The sequence below is a fragment of the Podarcis melisellensis genome, assembly GCF_964234715.1.
Source record: "Podarcis melisellensis genome assembly, chromosome: Z".
Lineage (NCBI taxonomy): Eukaryota > Metazoa > Chordata > Lepidosauria > Squamata > Lacertidae > Podarcis > Podarcis melisellensis.
Genome location: NC_138547.1, coordinates 27,146,006 through 27,173,142, shown reverse-complemented (window position 1 = coordinate 27,173,142; position 27,137 = coordinate 27,146,006). Strand labels below are relative to the sequence as shown.

The following is a 27,137-nucleotide window of genomic DNA, read 5'->3' as shown; positions in this document are numbered from 1 at the left end:
ATATTGCTTTTCTGACAATATGGTTCTTAAAGACCTTGTTGATCTTAACCTTGTCGTACCATAAATATGCATGCCATCCAAATGCATTGTTAAAACCTTCCAGATCCAGCACATCCGTGTCCTCCAGAAGTAGCCAGTCTTTTAGCCAGCAGAAAGCTGCGGCTTCATAGTACAACTTTAAGTCTGGCAGGGCAAAGCCCCCTCTTTCTTTTGCGTCCGTTAATATCTTAAACTTAATTCTGGGCTTTTTGCCCTGCCAGACAAATTTGGAGATATCTTTCTGCCACTTCCGGAAGCACTCCGTTTTATCTACAATCTGCAATGTCTGAAACAAAAATAACATTTTTGGCAATACATTCATCTTAATAGCAGCTATTCGACCTAACAATGAAAGTTTCAATTTTGACCAGCTATCCAAGTCTCTCTTAATTTCAGACCAACATTTTTCATAATTATCTTTAAACAGACTCAAATTCTTTGCTGTTATGTTTACCCCTAGGTATTTAACTTTCTTAACCACAGTTAACTCTGTCTCTCTCTGAAACCGTTCCGACTCAATATCTGTCAAGTTTTTTCCCAACACCTTGGTTTTTTGCTTATTTAGTTTAAATCCCGCCACCCGACCAAAATCTTGGATTAGTTGTAGTACTCTTTTCGTACTAGATTCTGGCTCCTGTAATGTCAGAACTAAGTCATCTGCAAACGCTTTAAGTTTGTATTGTTTCGCTCCGACCTGTATCCCTTCCACCAACCTGTCCCCTCTAATCGTGTTCAAGAGCACCTCCAGGACCGAGATAAATAATAACGGGGAAATCGGACAGCCTTGTCGTGTTCCTTTTTCAATTTTAAACTCTTCTGTAACCACATTGTTAACTATCAGTTTAGCCTTTTGTTCTGAATATATTGCATCAATCCCATTCTCAAACCCCCGGCCCACTCCCATTTCTTTTAAATTCCCTTTCATAAACTTCCAGGATATGTTATCAAAGGCCTTCTCCGCGTCTATAAAAATTAAAACAGCTTTAGTATTTATGTCTGTTTGTAAAAGCTCCAATATATCTATAATGTTCCTTGTATTGGCAGACATATGTCTACCTGGGAGAAAGCCTGCCTGGGAGCCTGCTCTGGGAGCCTTTTTGGCTGAAGAGGGGGTTACAAATGCTCCGGATAAATAAATATTTGCCCAGGCTCTTGAGTGACCACTAAAAAGATATGTTGACACAGTGCTCGTATTGCCATGCTGCATTTAATTTCAGTTTTTTAAAAAATATTTTTATTTTCATTAATTTTCAGTAAAACACTGTTACAAATAGTTTCATTTCTCATGTTTTAAATCTCTAGAACCTGATGAGCTGCACTCAAGGGTACTAAAGGAGCTAGCGGGTGTAATCTCAGAGCCTCTGTCTATCATCTTTCAGAATTCTTGGAGAACAGGTGAGGTCCCTGCAAACCGAAGGTGGGCAAATGTAGTCCCCACCTTCAACAAGGGGAACAAAGCAGACCCAGGTCTGCTGGACCAGTCTGCTTGACCTCAATACTAGGAAGGGCCCTGCATCAGATAAACACTCTGCAAGCACTTAGAAAAGGATGCTGCGATTACTCAGACTCAGCATGGGTTTCTCAAAAACTTTTTAGTTTTATAGAGTTACAATCTTGGTGGATTAGGGGATTGCTGTGATTTCGGTTAGGCTTTTGACAAAATCCCCCTTGATATTCTTTCAGAGAAGCTGATAAAGTGTGGGCTGGATGAGACAAGTGTTAGGTGGGTTTGTAGCTGGGTTGGCTGACTGAACCCAAAGAGTGCTCACAAATGGTTCCTCATCATCAGTGGGATGCCAAAGGGTTCTGTCCTGGGCCCATTGTTGCTCAATGTCTTTATAAACAACCTGGATGAAGGAACTTTAGTGGATGATCACCCAATTTGCAGATGGCACCAAGCTGGGAGGGGTAGCTAATTCCCGGAAGACAGAATTGGGATTCAAAATGACTTTAACAGATTGGCGAACTGGGCCCAAACTAACAAAATGAATTTCAATAGGGACAAAGGTAAGCTTAGTCAGGAATAGCCAGCTGCACAACTACAGTGGTACCTCAGGTTACATATGCTTCAGGTTACATACGCTTCAGGTTACAGACTCCGCTAACCCAGAAATAGTGCTTCAGGTTAAGAACTTTGCTTTAGGATGAGAACAGAAATCGTGCTCTGGCAGCACAGCGGCAGCAGGAGGCCCCATTAGCTAAAGTGGTGCTTCAGGTTAAGAACAGTTTCAGGTTAAGAACGAACCTCTGGAACGAATTAAGTACTTAACCCGAGCTACCACTGTATAAGATAGGAGACATCTAGTATGCAAATGGAATCTTAGTAGACTACAAGCTTAAAATGAGTCAGCAGTGTGAAGAAGCAGCAAAAAAGGCTAATGTTATTCTAGGCAGCATCAATAGAAGTATAGCATCCCAATCAAGGAAAGTAATAGCATCATTCTACTCTGCCTTGGTCAGACAGCATATGGAGTACTGTGTCCAGTTCTGGGGACCACAATTTAAGAAGGATATTGACAAGCTAAGATGTATGCAGAGGAGTTTGACAAATATGATCAAGGGTGCATTGTGGGGGGGCGGTTACTTGGTGCACAGTTTTATGGAACACACAGTATTTTTCTATAGAAAATAAAAAGAATGAGATTATGCAAATAAGCATTCACCAGCATCTTGTTGAAATAGAATGATAAAAAGAGCTAACAGCAGTTCTTTCTCCCCTTTTTGCCTATTCAATGTAAATGCAGAATGTTGATATATAGTTCTGGTATATTAATTGTGAAGGCTTTTCTTCTGTTCAGAGATATTATGACTCTGTGCAAATGCACAGCAGAAGTTCCATCAAGTGGCAAAGGGCACATATCATATCCACATTAAAGTTTCATTTCTAGTCCCTCACTTGCCTTTTCCTTTTTGCAAATTTGCAAGAAGGAAATGCAAAAGGTCTTTTAAATTCTCAAACACCACATAATTTCTTCCGAATTGCCTGCCACTTGCTGTTTGTTCTATAATAATTCAAAGAAGACTGGTTATGCCAAGAACCTAAGAAAAAGTGACTTTGGAACATATTAGAAAGTTAAAGGAAATTGAAAGCCTTCATGATGTTAAACTGCACAACACAGCTGGGGCTGAAGCACACTGTCAATTACAAGTACTTGTAAAAGTACAGAAAGATTTAAAAGAAGAAGAAGAAGAAGTATGATTGTGGTATTTCCTGCTAGGTCCAATCTAGAAGCTATATCACTAACTCTGCTGGTTTCTTTTTTGCTTATATCATAGCCATTTTCATAATGAAATATCAGGTTCACCAAAAGCATTGGGTGGGGGTGGGGGGAGAGAGAAGCACCACACTTGTTGTGCCCCCCTCCCCACAACCTCCAAGTGCATAGATTCTGTATGTGCTCTTGGGGACTTTGAGAGGCATTCAGATATGTTTTACTCAGAGTAGACCCTTAAAAATAATAATTAATGTGACTAAGGCTGCATTCGGACATGTAGTTTAGTGTGTTACAGTGCTTTTCTTCTGGGGGTACTCATGGGTATGAAGGACCAGCACACAGAAGCCAGTGCTTCTGTCTCAATATCTTATTGTTCCTTTTACACAGCAACATTTTTTGCTTTATGGAACTGTGGAACACCAGGTCACACCAAATTTTAAATGCTGGGATTCTGCCCCAAAATTAATCCACGTGAAATTACAATGCTAAACTCCCATGCTCTTCTCAGTTAAAACAGTTTCCCAGCCCCCGGCAGCAAACAGGATAGACATGACAGGACAAGAAGACAACACGACATGCAAACAGGACCATAAGGAAAGCAATGCCCTAGAGACTATTACACCAGTCTCTACATCCTTGAACCAATGGGAATGACCCAGCAAATCCTACACTCAATCTCTGAACATCCAGAGGTGGGAGATATGCCAATGCAAGACATGGAAGAAGCCATTGTTCACATTACACCAACAATGTGGAGGTTGGGAGTGGGTGCAGTCAGTGAAGTCTGGCCCATTAGGGTGGGTAGGATGGTACGTCACAGTATAAGCCTGCCAATTTTCCAGCCCCCAACCATCTGCCCTCTTATGCTGGTTCAATGGACAGGTTCACCCCATTGATCACAGAATAGAATATGGGGCATGTTCTTAACAGATGTTTTTCCCCCACTGCACTGTAGCACGGAAAAACAGGACCTTATGTTTTCCCATAGACATGAATGGTAATCATTCTCTGTGGTGTTCACTGCGGTGAGGACTTTATCTGCTTGATGTTCCTGGGTGGTTTGCAATATAAAAACATAAAAAATACATATCATAGTAGCAAACAAAAACAATACCCCACCCTAGTTTAAAAGGCCATGGATTGTTTAATTAGCCAAAGGCCTAGGAGAAGAGGAGTGTTTTGTTGAGTGCTTAAAGATATGTAATGAAGGTGCCAGGTGAGCCTCCCTGGGGACAGCATCTCACAAGCATGGAGCCACTGCAGAAAAGGCCCATTCTCATTTTTCTGTCCTCCAGATTACGAGGAAACATTCAGTTGCATAATAACAGGACCGAGCTCCTGACAGAACCTGAGACTATACATTTAGGCCTGTATAAGGTACTAAACTCACACACTGAAGTCCTGCATGCACTTCAGCTGACATTAAGGAGGATTTAAGCATCTGAGCCATATGCACAATGAACAGCCAAAGGCTTTAAAATAAAAAAGCACTGTGTAGTTCTAAAATACTGCAGCATAACACTCCCTATTCTATTCTGAAACGTGAAATTAGGAGCTACTTTTTTATAGGTTTAGAAACATTCTTCAGTCCTGGCTTTACCTTAAGTATTTATAGTTTAGAGAGGTAAAAATAGGTATGTTCTCACTGCTAGTCGTAACACCTTAATTTTGTTATACCATAAAATTTGATAGCCCTTGTACATTTAGAAACTAAATGCTGTAACACCAGTTGTCAGGGATTAAATGCTTTAAAGGGGTTTAGTCTAAACATCATAGCTCAGCCTTAAAAAGATAAGTGGGTGCAATTAACCCATTCAGTGACCTATGGCTCTAACATCTAAAAAAGGAGCTCCCTCGTGGCTTCACGCAACCATCCCTCATTCTATTCAGGTTACAGTGGCTACATTAAAGCAGGCCTGGACCCAGAGTTCATCTAATGTATGGGTGCTCGAGTAGTTAATAATGCAGGTTGCTGTGGAGATTTATTTCTCCTTGTGGTAGCTGGTGGGGTGAGGTGTGTTTGGGGGGGGGGATTTGTACTCTCAGGGGTTTGTTCTGCAAAATCGCCACCACATTTATACTCACTGGGGAACAAGATCTTGTAACAAGCTGTTCCATGGGCAGGGCTATTTCAAAAGGTCTGGTGTCCATGTTGTGAGTACCTTTCTTCCTGTAGCGACAACCACTGAGCAGTTCAGTTTACGATTGTTTCTTAGGCACTGTATATTAACATGAATGCGCTCCAGCAGTTTCTTGTTGGATATAGTCTGAGGCATCACACCTCACCCTGAACCCTGCCAGCCCCTCAAGTTCCTTCCCAGCACCTTCTGCCTTCTGTGCTTTGGTTCAATGGTGGACCCATCTGCACTATACATGTAAAGCATTATCATGCCACTTCAAACTGCATCCCTCAAGCAAGCCCCAAAGAATCCTGGGAAGTGTAGTTTGTTCAGACTGCTGAGAGTTGTTAGGGTACCCCTGTTCCTCTCTCAGAGCTACCATTCCCAGATTTCCCTGGGAAGAGATACACACTGTTAAACCACTCTGTAAGCCACAGCTCCGTGAGAGGAATATCCTAACAAGGCCCTTTTTTTGTCTCATGCTTTCACTTCCCGCTCGGTTACAAGAAACTCTGATGTCTCACTGTCCACAGCTGCATCTCTCCCCAGCTGTTTCTTACCTGCCTTATCAGGCCTCACTGCATGGAGGAGAAATAACATGGTTTCTCTAGCTGCAGGCTTGTCTCTATGTTTGGACATATGATTTATTAAATGATTTATGACAGCAGTAGCAGCAAAATACTGTATTTATCTCTGGTGGTGCTCAAGGAGGAGAGATTACTTACTTGGATGGTGGTTTAGGGCCAAGCTTCACTTTATGCAGCTTGCCCATACCTCGATATCTTAATATACATGGGTGGAATTCAACATCTTGCTAACCTGATCATTCCACATGCCTATGTAATATATGGAGAGGCTGGCTAAGCCCACTCCCTGGTGGCCCGTGCCCTCACGTGATTCGCTGATTAGGCTAGCAGGTGGGACCAATTACTGAGGCAACAAGCTCAGCCCAGACACTTCCTTTCCTTGGGAAACAGTCCCCGGGACTTCTCATGTCGGATTCCAGTGTGTGTGTGTGGGGGGGAGGAATGCCAGTCTGCACTGGTGCCCACAAGACAGGGTGAGAGGACTTACCAGATGGAAAACAACAACAACCTCCCTTCTCCTCCTGTCTCTCCAGAATGAATTTGGGGGAGGTGGGAACAGGAGACAGAGAAACCCCCATTATATTTATGGGAGTGCTTCCACTAATGCACCACGTTAGTTAAACTGGGCCCATTATTTCTTTTCCTAAAATCAGCTGAGGGCACAGGTGCCACCTTGCACTGAATATTGTGGCTACCTGCAACAAAGTGCTTCAACTTTGCCCACTGACTTTGAAGAGGCCCAGCCCCAGCAAATATATTATTGTGAGTGTTGAATCACCCACGGCCCCCTGGAGTTGGCTCCAGTGGCTGAGGGAGGGGAGGTGAATTTAGGATTGTCACTTTCATGCCTCAAAAACAATAACCAGAACAAAGTAGATGCAGATTTGCATAATCCTTGCATATGCTGATTTACATGTATAGATAAAATCTAGAAATATATACAATAATGCATATGGAGATGCAATATATCTCACCACATTGGGGAGCACTGTGACCAAATATGTCTACTAAGTTTGCTGTCCCGAGGCTCACTGTTGATGGGCAACATCAAGGCCCCTGTAGGCTACATTCTCATCATCCATCATTTTATCTGTATTTACATTGGGCAGCCCATCAAACAGAGGATATCTTCAAATGATGAACAGTCCTCCAACTACCCTTCAAATAGAGGATTGTCCTCTGTGAACTAGGGATGGGAGAAAAATCTCATTTGGCTGGCATTTTAATATGAACCCATGTACTGTAAATCTCATTGCTCGAAATAATACACAAACTGAAATGCAGTTAGCCTTTGAAATTCACATGATGCCAGATTTTGTGATGCAATTCACCAATTAAAAATGGGTATGTAAATTAGGGGGGAAGCTCATAAAAATCTATACATTGATGAAAACAACCTACATAAATGCATTTTATTAGGAAAAATTGTACAGAAAAAATATGAATATATTAGGATAAATGTCCACCAAGATGCTGAGTTCTCATGAAAGAAATATGAACAAACAGATGCAGGAATGTGGAAAACTGAGCATAAGAATGAGAGAAACTGTAATGGACAGCTTTGTTCATCCTTACTGTAAACTATAACACATAGCCACTCTGACCCTACATTTTGGATCAGGGCTGCAGTTGTGAAAGGAGGGGATATATTCTTTCTGCGATGCAAATCTCTCCTTTTCCTGAATCTCCCTTGAGCCACAACAGGAAAATACAGAGATAGAGTAATGGGTCCAGAAAAGCAGAGAACATATTAGTGAGGGTTGGGGTGTTTTGTTTTTGTTTTAGGGTGGAGGGAGCTTGTGTATCTTCGAAGGCTTCATTCAGACGCTTAAAGCCAGTAGGTAGAACCAGTTCTTAGATGGGATGACTGGGCAATTGAGAAATACATGCCAGAGTGAGCTATGCAGTAATAAAACAATGGAGGATCTGCCTGCAATTTCTGGGTCACACAATGCAACCTCACAGCCAGCTGGGAGAAGGAGACTGATCACGCTCATCTTCCATTACCCACTTCCTCTGTGAGTCTAGGGCATGAAAGCAATTGCCATTATACTCTGACTTCAAGGCCTAGACGTTAAATATTGACTGTGTTTTTGTATACAACTGTAAGGGACAGGAGTCCATTTTGAATCAACTAGCCACTCATCCAGTATCAACATGGTCTCAGAAACCTCTGTCCTTGCCATCCTCCAACTCAGAAACTCTACTACAGCCTGGGTCTCATGCACTGTGTTGATTAGCTGATCAGTGGTGCCTCAACCCTTTTTTTGCTCAGACGTTTCTCTCCCTGCTCCACATATAGCATCAGGTGAAGGGCAGGTGGGCATGACGTGGCATAAATGGCCTCATTTGCAAAATAAGGAAATTCCTCACTCTTGCCTTGGCCAAAAGTGGTCAGGGGCAACATACGGATGGCAATGGACGGGGTCAAAGCAAAAAATATATGAATGGGACACTCCTTCTCTCCCTGCCTCCCTTTCATTAATCATCCATACAATATTTTGTCTCTTTCTCTCACACAAATGTACATTCATACCAGGTAGAGGGCCTTTTTGGTAGTTGCACCTGCCCTATGGAATGCCTTCCCAACAGATGTCATGCAGATAAACAGCTATGTGATTTTTTAAAGATACCTGAAGGGAAGTTTTTAGTGTGTGATGTTGTATTGTGCTATTACTACTTTTTGTTGGGAACCACCCAAAGTCGCTGGGGCAACCCAATCAGATGGGAGGCATAATAAATCATCATCTTCATCATACACACTTATTCATTCATCCAAATGAACCACAGTCATCCTCTCTCTTCAATCATTTATCCATCACTTATTCATTCTTTCTCGGCTGGTGGTGGGGGTGAGGAGTGCACCAAAGGAAGTGGAGGGCTGTGCACTTTTGTGTCATTTTTACTTTATAGGCTCCTGGGATGATGAAAAGCAAGATACACTTTTTAAATGACCACAACACACCTTTTTATCCAGTTGTGCAACATAGGGTGTATTTGGGCAAGTGTTCCAGCATTGATAGCCACTGTTATGAACAGTATGACCCCCACACAAACATGGTGTGATACTTGATGTTATCTCTGACTGAGGGATAAATCACAATGTAAGGCAGGAGATATCCCACAAACACCACAACAAAAACAACAACTTGCTTCTTGCTTGCATAAAATCTAATTGCTATTTTTCCTAGGTATTAATTGTTTTATGATAGCTTTTCAAACTGCTAAAGAGCTGAAATGATGGGCATACTCTGTCTCAGACAAGAGGCTTAATTGTAAAATTGCACAGTGTTTATTGATTCTCCCTGACCATGCCATGTAATTATTTGTCTGGCAAAAGCTCTTGTCCTACTAGGCATCTGAAGAACCAGCTCTCCTTGAATATTAATATGAGGTCATCATTGCAAAAATAAAAATAAAGAATCCCACAGCAATAAACCTGTTTATGCACTGCCTGCAGAGAAAGGAATATAACCACAGCTTCCCACAGCTTCTTACTCAAAGCCTTTGAGACCCTCTTGTGGGGGTCACATGTCCAGGAAGTATATTTAGTGTGATTCTATCCATTACTTTGGAATACACTCCCCTTGGAAATTCAGGTAGGACATCCTTTTCCCCCCAACCAGGATTTTACAGGACAGCATTGTTAGATATGGTTCCTATAAGCTTTGCAAATGGATTTAATTTTTTTTTTGTTTTAGCTCTTTAATTATTTCAATCCTTTTTTGATGTTGTTGTACACTGCTACAATATTTTCAAATGGTGGGTATAGAGGTGGATTTAGGGCAGTGTAACTGGTCCCCCCCCCAGGGCACAGAGGCCAACTGGGCAGGGCGCCTTTCTGCTTCCTTCCCAAAGCCTAGTTAGTGCGTACTCTGCTTTGGAAAGGAAATAGAAGGGCTCTAGAACCCTGCCAGAGCCTCACACCTCTACGCCAAAGCCCAGACCCTCTCCTACAGGCATCAAATTTTGGCCTTGCACAGGGCACCTGGTGGGAAACTTATAAACAATGGAAGGAAGGGAAAGGCAAGAAATTTGAGAATGTGGTAATGCAATTCTCAAAACACCGGGGATGAGCTTAGTAGTAGCCTCATTCTAAACACTTATTCTTAACACTAGAACCTGGAGTTTTCCAACGAAGCTCAATTTTGGAATATGAGCTCTGGAATTTATCACTGCAGGGTGTTCTGAGGGTCTTCAACTTGAATGACTTGAAGAGGATTAGACAAATGTGTTGGTTTATGTATGGATGAAGAAATATCTACTCAGAAATAAATCACACTGAGGGTGATTGGTCAGTCTTACTCTTGGGTAAGTGGATAGAGGATTGCAGCCCAAATCTGTTAGAGTTCTAATTGGAAACCACTGCTGGCTTGCATGAAAAATAGGGCGAGGAATGCCTAATTAGTCCTAATTAGTGAGATATTTGCCTAAAAGTCTCTAATTGGAAGCTTTCTGCAACAAGTGGTACAGTTGTTTACTTCCATGAAATACTCAGCAATCAACTGACAGTATGAAGAATAGAGCAGGTTTTTGTTGTTGTTTGTTTGTGCACAGTTCCATCACAAACCTATGAAAATATTTTCAGAACGAGAATTAGATCATGTTGTAATTTCAAAAATAGTAGGGACCTTCTTGAACTTTTCTTACAGTAATTGGGCATGCATAGCACAAATTGGGGACTGTACTTTAATTCCTCATTGGGCCCTTTCTTGTTGTTGATAAAATGACCCAATATATTAGCAAAAAATGATTTAGCATTCATATGGAAGACATGCTACAGCATCCTGTCTATATAAAATAAAAATAAACATAGAATGCAGATGTGTTTCAGAATATAATGCATAATGCAAAGACAGAGAATATCTAGAAAGTGGAGATATTAAGATAAATAACTTTAAATATCTGCTTTTTCAAAACAAAACAAAACCTGAGTGATATTGTGGCCTTGCATATCAATCAATTTCTCAAAAGCCTATCAAAGATGGTGTTCATGATCTATTTCTGATCCCTGATTTCCCATTCTATGATTTCAAGAGAAAATTCTATTTCACCAGAGAAGGCACACACACCCCTTCCTCAAGGACCTTTAACGTTAGAGAAGTGTTTGCTCTTCTCTTTTTCCCTCCTAGGGAAAAGCTTTGATGCCCACGACACTTATAAATATTTGCAAGAGTCTTCAAAGAACAAATTCAACCCATAAAGTACTGCATGGAAGCCCTGGGTTTTAATGACTTCTTGGTCAAGATTACAACCAGTCTGCAACCGAAGCTCTCTTTTGAACTGTGCTGACACAAGGTGAATGCAAACTACAAATAACCAATTTTAAGACCTCTGCAGAGATACATTCCTTTGACAATTGACAGAAAGGCTGCAAAATTAGCATTGTGGTAAAACCTTTATTTGTATAAGATGCCTCTTTGCCAAGGAGAGTGTCTGTACAAAAGGATTAACCTATTGACAATGACTTTCAAAATCCAAACTCATTGAATAACAAGTACTGAATATGTTTACCTTTCTAACACCCACAATTCACAATGAAGCAAGCTTTCTCTAAAAGGTCAACTTCCATGAAGAGCTGAATCTCAATAGAAAAACACATACACATCCAAAAATTCACCGCCAGGGAAAGCATTTTAATTCAAGAGACGCAACAGTGGGACTAAATGAATTGTAACTCTCCAGACAGATGGAACATTTTCAAAATTGCAAGAAAATAAAACCCCAGACTTTTTCCTCTCTTTTTTTGCAACTGTGCTGGCAACACATTAGAAAGAAACAAAGACAAACACTTAATCACCGAGGTCCACATTCATGGTGACCTGGAGGGCTTGATTTACATTTGCATAATCTGCACTTTTTATTTCCCCATCATAAAATCCATTTGCATAATATGTGTATGAATGTAGTAGAGTGCAGGTCAGTGGATTTGGTGGAGACCCAAGATTTTCAAGGTATGAAACTGGCCTCCCTAAGGAGTCCTAGGCAATTGCTAGGGGAAGCAAAAACAAACAAAAATCCTCCTCTCTGACACTTTCAAAGCTGATGCATACTCATGACATGCATACACACACAGACACAGACACACACACACACACGTGCGCTCACTTTGAGGAATATATACCTAGGCAGTGGTATGCATTTCATCAATCAGATGTTTATTACAGTTGACCCTATCATTAAACTGTACTAAATATAAAGTACTGTATTTTGTGTGTGTGTGTGTGTGTACTGTACTAAATATAAAGTAGTAGAGAAGCAGAGCTGCAGTAAAAACAATTATTAATTATTAAGACTGATAAGCTTAAGCACTAATAATAATGGCAGGTCTGGGAGATATTGCAATATTCAGATATATTCAGTAATAGATTTATTAGACCATCTCAAGGAAGATTCTCCAAAGGCTCTCTAAGGAGGTATGAATCTCTTTTTTAAAAAAAGAAATTGACAAACAGAAGCAATGGTATAATTTCTTGTTCTACTATAAAGATTCTACTTTAGGTTTCAGGGCTGTACCCAACCCCAAGTACCCAATGCCACCAAGGTCTTCTCCCTTTGCAGTGGGACTACCTCTCCTTCCACTCCCCCGAAATCTGTTATGGGGGTTCTACAAATATTCCAAGGCAGATTGGTGGTGATGTTGGGATGAACAGGGAGAGGAGAGGAAGTCCTTGGAATATTGGGAAAATTATATTGGATGCAACCCTCTGGGTTGTATTCAGCTAAGTCCTACTCAGAGTAGACTAAATGAAATTAATGAACTCAAGTTGGTCATGTTTATTACCTTCAATGGGACTATCCTGAGTAAGACTAGCATTGAATACCATCCTCTGTTTCCAACTATTCTGATTTTCTTTTCTTTTTGTGCCCCAACACCTGGTATTTGGAGAGCTCTTCTTATGCATGTGGAACTTCAAATTGGTTATCATCACTAATACCAATTTAGGCTAGAACTGACCTCCAGGAAACAGCCTAAACTTGCCATGCCCCATCACCATCCAGGCACTACCAGCCCAGAGCTGCTTAAGATCTCAAAAGGAGCTATTGCCACCCTAAAAGAAGACTATGAGTGATTTTGTAATGTCCTCATATGTGTGTACACTTATTTCTGAGGAAAGGAATAAGCATTGATCAGGGTGTAGCCTGCGAGCACTATACTACACCAGTGCTGCTCTCTGTTGCCTAAATAAGCTCTTTCTCCACACTTAACGATGACAATAAGTGGACAATAAGTGGCTGAACAGCTGAACAGCACGTAATTAAACTATGGGATTTGCAATATGTAATGATGGCCACCAACTTGGATTGCTTTAAAAAGAGCTTAGACAAATTCATGGAGGTTAAGGCTCTCAGTGGCTAGAAGCCATAGATGTGTTCTACCTCCACGGCTGGAGGCAGTATGCCTCATTGTTTGCTAGGAATCACACATGAGCAGAGTGCTATTGTACCCAATTCATGCTTTTGGGTTTCTCACAGGCATCTGCTTGGTAACTGAGAGATCAGAAAGTTGGACTAAATGTGCCTTTGGTCTGATCCAGCAGGACTAGTACATTCTTACGATAGCTACCAACTTGTGTTGCTAGAAACTTTGCATATTCAACACTGGGAATGATTACAAAAGGGATTGAAAATCAAAATGACAAGTAACATGGTACCATTATAAGAATCTATAGAGTTTCCAAAAATTACTTATGAAATTGCAGAACTGGAAAGCAATTTGCTGTGATTTGTACATAATGTGTCCTAAGATAATATTTTATTATTTGTGAGTCATTAAAGGTCCTATTAATTGGTTCTACCACATTGCTTGAACAGTTTGCTTAACTTTATCTTATAATTCTGCCCCCCCCCCCAAGTAATGAGATATCTCTCGAGCCAGCATCACTTCTAGGATTATATACTGCTACAGCCTGTTGACTATACAATAATATCATGATTGAGAAAACTGGGAGAGGTATAGGAAAGAGCAAGTTGAATGATGGAGTACTTTCTCAAGTGACATAAAAATTAGAGACCCAAGGTGTATATTTTTGATTTTAATAATGTTATTATAATAACGTAATAACCAAAAAACATAGGACCTCATACAGAAATCAAACCTCTCCCTTTGTGCATTCTATCTAAAAGTTTCAATGCAATTATAAGTGATAGACTTATAATTGCATTGAAACTTTTAGATGGAATGCACAAAGGGAGAGGTTTGATTTCTGTATGAGGTCCTAGGTTTTTTGGTTATGGCCTAGAGAGTAAAAGGTTGTAAAATGCAGGCCCACATGAACCTCAGGAAAAAAGGCGAAAGTGTTTGTGGCATTCTAGTTTAGGAGGGGTTTTTTTTGTTTTTGTTTTTTAAGCAGATAGTGGAATGAGCAGTCATACCAAGACTACTAAAGAGCATGGGGGGAAAATGACATAATGCAACAAAAGCCACAGAGTGGCATTACTATGTGGTTTTATTCAAGTAGCCATTGCATTCTGTGCGGTGTAAGCAAGTTGCAGTCAGGTTCTTTTTTAATTGCTTAGGATTCTTTTTAATGAAGCATGTGGTGTTGATTAAAAACCCATACATGCCCCAATTTCAAAGGATGTGTGCGAATATTTATATACACACTAAATTTGGCATCTTCAATCTGCCTTTAATCTGATGTTCAAAAATAGCTGGCACATTCTCACAGATTTTAATGGAAAATACACATTTAAAGCACATTTAAATACTCATTTAAAGTATACAATTCCTAGCACCTTTAACAAGCTACACTCCACAGGGTGCTTTGCAGGAAAACATGTGCTTTGAATGTATGGTGTGGAAGTGCCCTTTCATCCAAAAGAGCTAAAGATTAGGGGAATTACACATTTATGGCAATCCATTTCCGGTCAGGGATGGACTAAGTAGCCTAACTGAATATTGTTTCATTTTGATAGATGCTCAATCATAGGTGCTCAATCATAAAAGATAAAAATCTGTTTTATGCAGACTTTTATCTTAGAAAAAATTCTAATGAAAAGTCTGTATTTAAGTTGTACACATTTTTGCATGTACATTTTATAAAGTACATAATTCCCAATGTATTTTCCTATAAAATATGCATTCTGATCACCCTTAAAAAAACTTACTTATGTGCACACTTTTTTTTGCACCAAAACTGTATTGTAAGATTGAGAGAAGTGCATAATCTACCTGTGTTCTGACCCGCAAAGCATGTTCATCCCTAATGGATGGCCACAGGCAGTCATTGGGCAATTGAGTTTCTGGGGAGATGTTGCCAATTTTGGGGTGGGGCACAAAGGTTTCAAATACAGGACACCAGCTTTGGGTTGGATCACCCGCCCACCCTCCCTGAACTGGGGGTTTTCACTTTGACCTTGCTATGCCTGTCATGGGGTTGCCTGCTTTTGGGGCAGGGGCCTGGTAGGAATTTTGTCCATTTGGCTGATTGGCTGGTGCCATTTGGTTTTTGCCTACTGCATAGCAAATCGTCACAACTTGTAAGGTTTGCGGTTAGGCATTGGTTAAAAAATTGGTTGTTGGAGGGGTAAGTGCCTACCCCTCCAATGCTGGTGCTGCAAGGGAATTCCGTTAAAGGAATCCAGGGGCTTGCCATGCTTTCGTCCAAATCCCTGGCATCAGGCTTGGGCCGCACAAGCCCCTGGGAGCATGTCGGGAGAGGTGAGGGTCTGTTGCCCAGCTTCATTTCTCCCCAATATTGTTTTCCCTGACTGGCTTCCACTGGAATCCGGAAGTCAGTTCTGTCCCTGGGCGGGGACAGATAGTCACAACCAATGCCTAAGCAACCACTCACATTTGTGTATTTAAATAAAGTTGTGGCCAAAATTACACCAGAAACCTTAAACAAAAATTCTCTGTGAAGTGTGAGTTAATTTTGGGGCGGCTTGGGGACCTTGACACACAAACAAATCTAAAGCTGTTGAATCAGGTTAGTCCACTGTGAAAAGCAAACCTAGGTTTGAAGGTCTTGTCACTTCAGTCCAGGCATGTCCAAAGTCCATTTCAGGGGCCTAATCTGGCCTGCCGGTCGGTTTAACCCAGCCCCTGTGGCAGTTTATTTCCTGGGGTAAAATCCTTAAAAAAACTAAAGAATTTCAATCTGTGGCATCTGTGGTCGGCCTTCGCGGCCCTTCACTTTATCAAATCTGGCCCTCTTTGAAAAAAGTTTTTTTTTTTATTTAAAATATTTTTATTAGTTTTTACACATATTAATGACAATACAAGACAAACACAAACATCAAAAACAGACAACAAAAATTGACTTCCCCATGCCTTCCCTTCGCCACATCCTTGTTTTACCATTTTTTCGAGCAACTCATCAATCAGTCTTTAGTTAAGTCCCTTTTGAATTTCCTTAAAGTTTAAGATTTACAGCTGTAGTTCTTTGTTTCCTACCCCTTAACATCTTATCAGTCCACAATTTTACAGTAATTTTTTAGATATGTTTTAAATTTCCCCCAGTCCTCTTCCACTGTCTCTTTCCTCTGGTCACGGATTCTGCCGGTCATCTCTGCCAGTCCCATATATTCCATCACCTTCGATTGCCATTCTTCCAGAGTAGGTAATTCTTGCATCTTCCAATACTTTGCCAACAGGATTCTTGCTGCTGTGGTTGCATACATAAAGAATGTCTTATCCTTCTTTGATACCAATTGGCCGACCATGCCCAAGAGAAAAGCCTCCGGTTTCTTTACAAATGTCCACTTAAGGACTTTCTTAATTTCATTATAGATCATTTCCCAGTAGGCCTTAATCTTTGGGCAGGTCCACCAAAGATGGTAAAAGGTACCTTCAGCCTCATTGCATTTCCAACATTTGTTATTGGGCAGATGGTAGATCTTTGCAAGTTTGACTGGGGTCATGTACCACCTATAGATCATTTTCATTATATTCTCTTTCAGGGCATTACATGCCGTAAATTTAACACCGGTGGTCCATAACTGTTCCCAGTCGTCAAACATAATGTCATGACCAATATCCTGTGCCCATTTAATCATAGCTGATTTCACTGTTTCATCCTGTGTATTCCATTTCAGCAGCAAATTATACATTTTAGATAAGTTTTTAGTATTGGATTCTAACAATTCTGTTTCTAACTTTGACCTCTCCTTCTGAAAACCAAATTTCCTGTCCTGCTTAAACATCTCATTTATCTGACGGTAGTGTAACCAGTCTCGAACTTTATGCTTTAGCTTCTCAAAACTTTGTAACTTCAGTCTTTCGCCATCATATTCTAAAATTTCACAATACTTAGGCCAATTAGAGTCCATGTTAATTTTTTTCACTGCTTTCGCTTCCATTGGTGACAACCACCTAGGGGTTTTACTTTCCAATAAATCCTTATATCTATTCCAAACATTGTACAATGCTTTCCTGACAATATGGTTCTTAAAACTTTTATACACCTTTACCTTGTCATACCACAGATATGCATGCCAACCAAAACTATTGTCATATCCTTCCAGATCAAGAATGTCTGTGTCTTCAAGAAGTAGCCATTGCTTCAACCAGCAAAAGGCTGCTGATTCATAATAAAGTCTTAAGTCTGGCAGGGCAAAGCCCCCTCTATCTTTTGCATCAGTTAAGATCTTAAATTTTATTCTGGGCTTTTTGCCCTGCCAGACAAATTTAGATATGTCTTTCTGCCACCTCTTGAAACAGTCCATTTTGTCTAGAATCTGCAACGTCTGAAATAAAAACAACATTCTTGGCAATACATTCATCTTGATAACAGCAATTCGGCCTAACAAGGAAAGTTTCAGCCTAGACCATATGTCTAGATCTTTCTTAACTTCTGTCCAACATTTTTCATAGTTGTCTTTAAATAAATTCACATTTTTTGATGTCAGATTTACCCCCAGGTACTTAACCTTTTTTTCTATTTCCAACCCAGTTTCACTTTGAAACCTATCTTTCCTCTTTGAAAAAAGTTTGGACATCACTGCAGTTTAGTCCATACGAAATTCTTACTTTACTTTACTGTTGTTGGCACTTAAGCAGGAGATGTTGCATGGAGCACATGAATGGGGTCCCCCCTCCAATATGTGACACAGCACTCCCCCTCCAAAGACGGTCACCTGGCACCAGTTTTTGTAGAAAATGTCAGTATTCCTTCATTGACAAAAGTGTCAGGGGGGCCAGAAGAAAATGGCTGCCATGAGCAGCAACCCCCCCCCCCGAGGTTCTGGTGAGTAGCATCACAAAAATAGCCCTGATTATTATTAGATAGTTGAATGCTTTTCAGCAGTAACAAAATATAGCGACCTCTGCAAATTACACTTGAATGTCATATGGAATGTACCTAAAAATACTCAAATACAAAAATACACAATTGGTTGATTGCTATTTAGATTTAGATTTCTCTGCATTCTGAATACTCTTGAGGGTATCAAAGCCAAACCCAGCCAAATGGAATAATAGTTCATCTAACTCAGTGAACTGTCGGCACTGTTTCCTAAGTAACCTATTCCCAATTCTAATGCCAAACGCCAGCTTTTAAGGTCTTAACAAAGCTCCCGAAAGGTGCTCAGGCTTGAATCTGCACTGTGTGTGTGTTATGGGGAGGAGGAGGGATGCAAGGAACCCACTAAATATAAATCTTTGTACTGCTTGCTGATTAAGCCCTAAAGTGTGGATGGTATCATTAAAGCAATTTTAAAATACACCAGCTGAGTACAAAAAAGAGGGGGGAAACCAGTTTCAGTAGTGTGAGGGAAAGCTATTTTACGTAAAAAGGCTTTCACATGTCAGATAATGCAGATGCTCTCAGCATATTATCTCATCAGTAAGAGCTGGGTTCTCACAAGGAACCAATTTCTTTATTACCTAGAGGCCTGCAAGGAACCAAATCTTGGTCAAGAGGAAAACATTTCTTGGTAGGGGCGGCTTTCAAATGGATTTTCAAACAGCCCCACACTATTCCTTGAAACTCTGGTTTCCAGAGGTTTGAGGAGCAGCATTGGGAGGCAGAAGTGGCTTCCAATAAATGGAAACTGCTTCCTGCTTCTGGAAACTGCTTCCCTCCCCCAGCTGATGAGTGGTGGAAGCAACTCCATCAAAGGGGCAACCGGGAGCTCACTTTTTGCCACCAATGCTGCCCTTGAAGCCTCTTCCTTACCTGCCCAACCCCAAGTGCCATCTTTAGGGGATGGGTGTAGCTTGCCCATATGGTGCCATGAGCCAAATGGGGAGGTCTGGAGGGCCATGTTTGGCCTGTGGGTTGGAAGATCCGCAACTGTGCCACATACAAAGCTGAGCTAGGGTTACCAATGATCTGACTTGCTATAAAGCAGTCTCCTGTATCTCTGTGTCAGTAAGGCCACTTTGTCATAGCTCCATTGCAACAACAATTTCCTAAGCAAATGATTCCTCACTGACTTGGGCTCATAACCCATAAAAGAAGCCATTCATGGGCCATTTCTGCTGCTACCAGATGACTGCATATGTGTGTGAGAGTGTGTGTACACACGCACACACACACACATTTTTAAGCAAACACACTTGGTGACATAACTAGTAATTAAAGCATTTCACAGCTTGGGAGGAATTTATTTCTTAACAGATGGCTGGATATTGTATTGAGACCCTCCCTCCCAAAAAGCAAACAGCCCTAAAGCAATAACTATATGTCTTTCAAAGCAATTAAAGTCAACGCATATTTATTATGGAAATTAAGCAGCTGGGTTATATTTTATTATTAAAACAGATTTGGATATTATTTATCTTAATGGTTCTTCTACTTTGTGTTGTATTCTTTCATCCTTTGTGAAGCGTCATTTTACTAAATATTGGATGACAGGGTGAAATCTAAAGTCACCTCAATGTCAACATGCGTCAGTGAGAATGATTGATGAATCTTAACTATCCAGTGCAGTAGCTAGAACTTGATATATGCAAAACTTATTTTGTGATCCTTCCACCCCCCATCAAGCTCCTCACAAAAGTTTTCTAGCATTTTAGTTCATATTTCCCCTAATATACTTTTTCCACAATGTTTTATGTGTATATCTGTATTAACTGAAGTATGTGTTTTGATGCAAACTTTCCCAATACACACTTTTTATTTTAAGTTGGAGAACAGCACTGCAAAATTCAGAGAAATCCAAATCTTGAAAGATAAAAAGCTGCATTCCAGTTCACCTTGCTTTGGAGGTGAGATGTTGGTTCATATTTAAAGGTGAAATCAATTATCTCCCTTACCTCTACTTCTGATCAATGACCAACCATTTGTCTGTTAGTAGTGGCCACTCCCCACATCAAATGGGGGATGCCTTTTGTGTGGTCGCACACAGCCCCCCCGGATCCCAGTGCGGCTCCCAGTAGTTTGGGTTGGCTTTGCCCTCCCCAGGCTGGATACCTGGAAGTCTCTGCCTACCTCAGCCAATCACCCAATCCTGGCTGGGGAGGTGTTGCCAGGTAGGGGAAGGGACCGCCCTGCCCACGCAACAGAAGGTGAATCTTACCTGCGAAGCATCAGTTGGCTCCAGAGCTTCTCCCACCCTGCCCCCCTCAGTTAAGCCTTCTTTTGCAGGTTAACCCTTTCTCCACAGGTACGTGGGCACTGCTACATCATTGCTGTTGAAGGGCTGGAAAGTAATTTTTCTGCATTGGCAGGTTTTGCCTTTCCTGTAGCAAAACATCACAACTTTGGCGGTTTCAGGCCTTGGGCAGAATTCTTTAGTCTATCTTCCTAAATGGGGGTGTGTGGGAAGCGGTTAACCCCCCCTTGCGGCAGTGATCCCAGGGTTCCCCGTTAAAGGGGTATTGAGGGGAGGCATTGGCCGTACGCCTAGAGGTTGTCATTGCTCTCCCCTGTTACGGCAGTGAAACAGGGGACGGGATCTCTGCTTGAATATATGTTCTCCAGAGCCAGCCCAATCCCCACACATTCTGGATAACCCTGATGTCTCCCAGATCCCCAGTTGGGGACTGGGAAGGATAAATGCCCAATGCCTGAGCCAAGGTCTCCATACATCTGAAACTTAATAAAGCTGTGGCCAATTTTAATCCCATAGCACGTTGTCTTGAGTCATTATTCCACTCAGGGGTCGCCTGGGGTTGGGGGGACTCCACCTGTCCACGCAAATGAGCCACCATTTTTATACTATAGATAAAACAGTTCTCTAATATATAATACCCCTTATACAGTGCTTTTTTCTGGGGGGATGCAGGGGTAAGCATACCCCTAAATATTTTGTGAATCTTTGTACTTTTGTCCATTTACTGTATTTATTTTCCCCAATTTGAACTATAAAATGGTGGTTTTCTTGAGTAAAAATGAGATTATCCCTAAATATTTTCTTTTAGAAAAGAATGTATCACAATATGTATCATAATAGGGTAATCCTTCCACAAGAACATACGCAGCACTATCCAGTACAATGGTTCATCCTCAGGCACCTTCCCTATACAGTGGTGCCCCGCAAGACGAATGCCTCGCAAGACGAAAAACCCGCAAGACGAAAGGGTTTTTCGGTTTTTGCGACGCTTCGCTAGACGATTTTCCCTATGGGCTTGCATCGCAAGACGAAAGCCCATAGGGAAATCTCGGGGACCTTTTTTTAAATGCTAGCGGTGGGGAGCAAAGCCTTTTTCCCCCCTCCGGACTTCAGAAGAGGTCCAGGAAGGCCGGCGGGGGCGAAAGGCTTTGCTCCCCACCGCCAGCATTTTAAAAGCGGTCCGGGATAGCAGGGAAGCGCTTCCCGCTATCCCGGACGGCTTTTGAAGGTAGGCAGGGGGGGCAAAGACTTTTGCCCCCCGCCCGCCTTGGGAAGAGGTCCAGGACCTCTTCCCAAGGCGGGCGGGGGGCAAAAGTCTTTGCCCCCCCTGCCTGCCTAACTGGGGGCTTTTAAATCGCCCCGGGACTGTCCGGGGCGATTTAAAAGCCCCCAGACGGCTTTTGAAGCCTCCCCCCGCCGCCCGGCATCGGGGCATCGTCCCGATACCGGGCGGCGGGGCGAGAAAGCCTCCCCCCGCCGCCCGGCATCGGAACGATGTCCCGAAGCTGGGCGGGAAAGCCTCCCCCCGCCGCCCGGCTTCGGGGCATCGTCCCGATGCCGGGCGGCGGGGCAGGAACGCCTCCCCCTGCCGCCTGGCTTCGGGGCATCGTCCCGATGCCGGGTGGCGGGGCGGGAAAGCCTCCCCCCGCCGCCCGGCATCGGAACGATGTCCCGAAGCCCGGCGGCGGGGCCGCGAAGCCTGGGCGCGCTGGCAACTCTCCGCAAGGAGCGCTCCCGCTGCTTGCGGAGAGGTCCGCGAAGCCTGTCCTGGACCTCTTCTGAAGGCAGGCGGGGGGCAAAAGTCTTTGTCCCCCCTGCCTGCCTTCCCAGGGGCTTTTAAATCGCCCCGGACAGCGGAGAAGTCCTCCGCTGTCCCGGGCGATTTTAAAATGCCGCCTGCCAGAAGAGGTCGGGGGAAGGCGGTTTCCATAGGAACACATTAATTGATTTTCAATGCATTCCTATGGAAAACCGTGCATCGCAAGACGAAAAACTCGCAAGACGAAGAGACTTGCGGAACGAATTAATTTCGTCTTGCGAGGCACCACTGTACAGAGCAGTATGGGCAATATGAAAGCTAGAGCTCTCACTCTAGTTGTCTTTGGCATATTCTTCTCCCTGTTTCTCTCCTGTGCCCTTAAATCAACTGAAGACAGTGTGAGAAGGAATGGTGGAAGTGTAGTAGGTCCTTTTCCAAGAGATGTTGTTTGCAGATAACGTAGCCTTGGCAACCCACACTGAGGGAGCTCATCAACTGTTTTGCCCAAACCTGCTTGGAGTTTGGCCTCACCATCAGCCTGGCAAAAACCAACATCCTGGGTCAGGACATCCCCAGCACTCCACACATCAGCATTGGTGACCACAAGATTGAGGTGGTAGACAATAGTTCTACCTGGGCACCACCTTTCTATTGACACTGAGGTAGATAAGTGTATTGGCAAGGCAGCTATGGCAATGGCTCGCCTCTCCAAAAGGTTATGGAAGAACAACCAATATCAAGATGAAAGTCTACTTTGTGGAAGTGATTTTTGGACAACTTATAACCATCAAGAGTGAGGCCTCAATGCCTTCTATATGCACTGCATCAGGAAAATTTTGGGCATCGCATGCAGGGTGGAGTCTCAAACAAAGATATGCTCTCCCAAGCCCATATTCCCAACAGGTTCACAATTCTGTCTAAGCAACATCTATACTGGCTTGGTCATGTACAGAGAATGGAAGGTGGCAGGATCCCCAAGGATGTGCTGTATGGACAGCAGGCTTCAGGCACCAGGGCAATTGGAAGACCAACTCTGTGTTACAAAGATGTCTGCAAACATGACATGAAGGCTGGTAACATTAACCCCACTGTGTGGGAATCCCTTGCAGATGATCACAATGCTTGGAGACAGACAGACAGGTCATGTATCCATAACAGTGACCAGAGGAGGAATGACTGCTGGGAGAAGCATAGAGAGAAGAAATGCCAGGGTACACCTTCATCTGCCCCAACTGCAATAAAACATGTGGTAAGGGGACAGAAAAAGCAAGATAATTTTTATACTGTATGGTATGATTTTATTAAATATACACATGAATCAATACATGAACAAGAAACGCCTACAACATATACCACAGTATGGCGTAGATAGACAGGCAATTGTTTTCCAAGATGATTTATTGAAGAATTCATTGAACTGGTTTACTGTAATCAGTTCATTATTATGTACTGTAAAATAATATGTTTTGTATTTAGCACCCTAGTGATCCATTTTTTTCCAGTCTTGTCAAGTTTTATGATTTATGTACAGTATGTTCAAAGAAAGGATAGCAATTGTTTTGTTACAGGTTCTGTAACAGTAATCAATAAAAAACTAAAAATACCTATCAACATTTGCAGAGGAACTTTATTTATTTATTTATTTATTTATTTAAAGTGGCAAATAAAGAAGAGACATGAAAAATCCTGTATAAATAAAATTAATATAGGAAGCAGAGTTGTGGAAAACCCTGAACAAATAAGAGATCAATTTGTGAGTTTCTATACAGAATTATAACGAGCTAAATGGGGTAATATAGAAGAAATACAAAAATATCTAGAGGACAGTGGAATATCTATAATATCAAAAGACAAACTGACCATCTTGAATGGACCAGTGACAGTGGTGGAATTACAGCAGCCAATCTCACAGGAAAATCTTGCAAAGGCACCTGGACCTGATGGACTCTCAGCAATATATAATAAGAAGTTACAAGATTACCTAATACAACCATTAAAGGACATTATGAATATGATTTTAAATACAGGTGTGCTCCCAGAATCTTGGAAGAATGCCTATATAACTCTGATTCCTAAACAAAATAGAGACCCTGAGCAGCTCAAAAACTATTGACCTATATCTTTGTTGAATAACGATCATAAACTTTTTGCAGATGTATTAGCAAATAGGCTGAAAATGGTACAAAAAGAGGCTGGATTCCTGCCAAGAAAACAAATGAAGGACAATATTACTAATATAATTGATATACAGTGGACACTCGGGTTGGGAATGTGATCTGTGCGGGATGCACGTTCTCAACCCACAGCGTTCGCAACCCGCAGCAGTGCTTCTGTGCATGGGCAAAGTGCAATTTAGCGCTTCTGAGCGTGCGCAACTGCCGAAACCTGGAAGTAACCTGTTCCGGTACTTCCGGGTTTCAGCACGTCCATAACCTGAAAAAACGCAACCTGAAGCGTCTGTAACCTGAGGTATGACTGTAATAGAATAGAATGAGAAATGAAAAACAAGCGGCTTAAAAATAATTTAGATGCAGAGAAAGCATTTGACAACGTCTCCTGGGATTTTATGTTTAAAGTTTTAGAATAAATGAGCTGTGGAGACACTTTTATAAAAGAAGTCAGGGCAATATATACTGAGCAGTCAGCCAGATTGATAGTAAATAATGTCCTGACTGAGAATTGCAAAATAACTAAAGGAATGAAACACCTGTTGTCTGTTGTCACCCTTGTTGTTTATATTAGTTTTAGAAGTATTGCTGCAAATAATAAGATGTAATCAAGAAATTAAAGGTAAGAGTGGGATAGAGACATATATAAAGCATTTACAGCATTTATATAAAGCATTTACAGATGTGGCGATATCTGTAGAAGAACCAACAGAGTCAATCCTGAAAGTATTATAAGAGATGGAAATGCAAAGAGAAAGAAAGTATGTTTTATCATATGTGGTGGTCTTGCAGTAAAGTTAAGGCTTACTGGGAAATGATATATGATGAATTGAAAAAGATGTTTAAAGTAACATTTTTAAAACAAACAAACCAGAAGCTTTCCTTCTGGGAATTATAGGGGTAGAACTACCTAAATAGCATAGAGATTTATTCATGTAAGCGACAACAGCGGCAAGAAGGTTATTTGCCCAAAAATGGAAAGAGGTCCTGACTAAAGGAGATTACATACAAAAACTCATGGATTATGCAGAAATGGCAAAACTTATCAGAAAAATAAGAACTCAAGGCAACAAACTGTTTCAAAAAGGAATGGAAGTGGTTTATTGAGTCTTTACAAACAAACTATAAACAGATTAATAAATAATAATAATAATTTTTTATTTATACCCTGCCCTCCCCAGCCAAGGCCGGGCTCAGGGTGGCTAACACTGAATATAAATACAGTAAAAACATTCAAAACAAAACAAAACAAAAGATTAAGATATTGGCAGGATTATTGTAAAAACCTGCAGTTTCATAAGAGTAAATAATTAAAGTAGATGAATAAAAGAATAAGTTAAGTTAATTTAGAATATGCAGGAAATGATAAATATAAATTTAAGGAACAGCTGTAAATGTAGGAAGTAGGTCGAGTTTTGAAATATTTAAATGACTATTGAAATGTATATAATTGAAAATCACAAATATTTTTTTTAAAAAATAAATATTTGCAGAGGAACTGCTCCCCAATGAAGCAGTGCTTTTTGATTACGTGTGTGTGTGTATTTGAGTGAACTATTGAAGAAAACCCCATCCTTAATTACATCTTTATAGAAAAGAAGATCAAAAAGAAAGCTCAGGTTGCAAGCCACAAACAACTCAAAACATGATGCCTGAGCTTAAATAAGCATACTCTCATTGGGACTAACCTACTTTAAAAACAAACACAGAAGAGGAGTTTTGCACTCAACCTGCTACACCTGTGGTTTTCTATCCCTGTGTGCTTTTTTAAAAAACTCCTTTCAGGAAGGTTAGTCTGCAGCATATACCGTATTTTTCGCCCCATAGGACGCACCACCCTATAGGACGCACCTACCCGGTAGTTTTTTATGGGGGGAGGGAATAAAGAAAAAATATTATTCCCCCCCCCCCCCAGGCACGGGGTTGGCGCGGGGGAAGCCTGAGCTTCCCCCGCCCCCAGCCCCCAGAACAGCCTGCTATCCACAAGCCTAGGGAGCCGCACTGCTCTTCAGCGCTCCCGAGACTTTGAAATGCAGGCAGCTCTGTGCGACCTTCTGGAAGCCGGCGCGGCTTGGCGCCGGCCTCCAGAGGGTTGCACAGAGCTTCCTGAAGCCTGTATTCGCCCCTTAGGATGCACCCACATTTCCCCTTCATTTTTGGAGGGGAAAAAGTGTGTCCTATAGGGCGAAAAATATGTCAGATAGAGCATCAAAACAGTAGTCATGCTTGTAAATAGTCCTGTTTTCTTCAATGGTGTCTAAGAAACAACACAAAGATCACTCTCTTCCTATATACTCAGGAAACAACATACAATTCACATGATTACAGACCTGAACACTCTACTTTTTCAGAGATTTGACTGTCAACAGTATGTTATGAGTAACCACAAATGATGCATCTGCATAATACTGTATATCTGTGCATCCTTTTTTTTTTTTAAAAAAAGGATCTCCCCCTCACAAGAACCCTATGAGGTACATTAGGCTGAGATACAATGACTGACCCAAGGTCACCCACTGAGTTTCATGGTTAAGTGGGTCACTAAGTCCAACACTCTGACCACTGCACCATACTAGCTAGCTCTCACCACACCAGATACAGAACGTGAGCTGCATACAACTAAATTCTACCCAGAGGAGAGCCATTAAAATTAATGCACCTATGTTAGCCATGTTTATTAATTTCAATGAGTCTATTATAAGTAGAATTTACACTGGATAGGACTCATTGGTCCACTCATTGCGCTT

General features: G+C 41.6%; 2 long non-coding RNA genes across 3 annotated transcripts in view; one reads left to right on the top strand and one right to left on the bottom strand.

Annotated features, from left to right (window-relative positions):
• Positions 1 to 27,137, bottom strand: part of LOC309362079 — a 199,832-nt gene that overhangs the window by 48,263 nt on the left and 124,432 nt on the right. The window lies entirely within an intron of this gene.
• The window catches only part of LOC309362045, an 84,587-nt gene that overhangs the window by 12,823 nt on the left and 44,627 nt on the right, over positions 1 to 27,137 (top strand). The window contains exons 4-5 of one of the 2 annotated variants that reach the window (XR_014164727.1): positions 1,342 to 1,434; positions 2,838 to 3,176. This is a non-coding gene — a long non-coding RNA (uncharacterized lncRNA). Of the gene's footprint in view, positions 1 to 1,341; positions 1,435 to 2,837; positions 3,177 to 27,137 lie in introns of those variants that run through there. The other variant, XR_014164725.1, reaches the window with a different exon arrangement.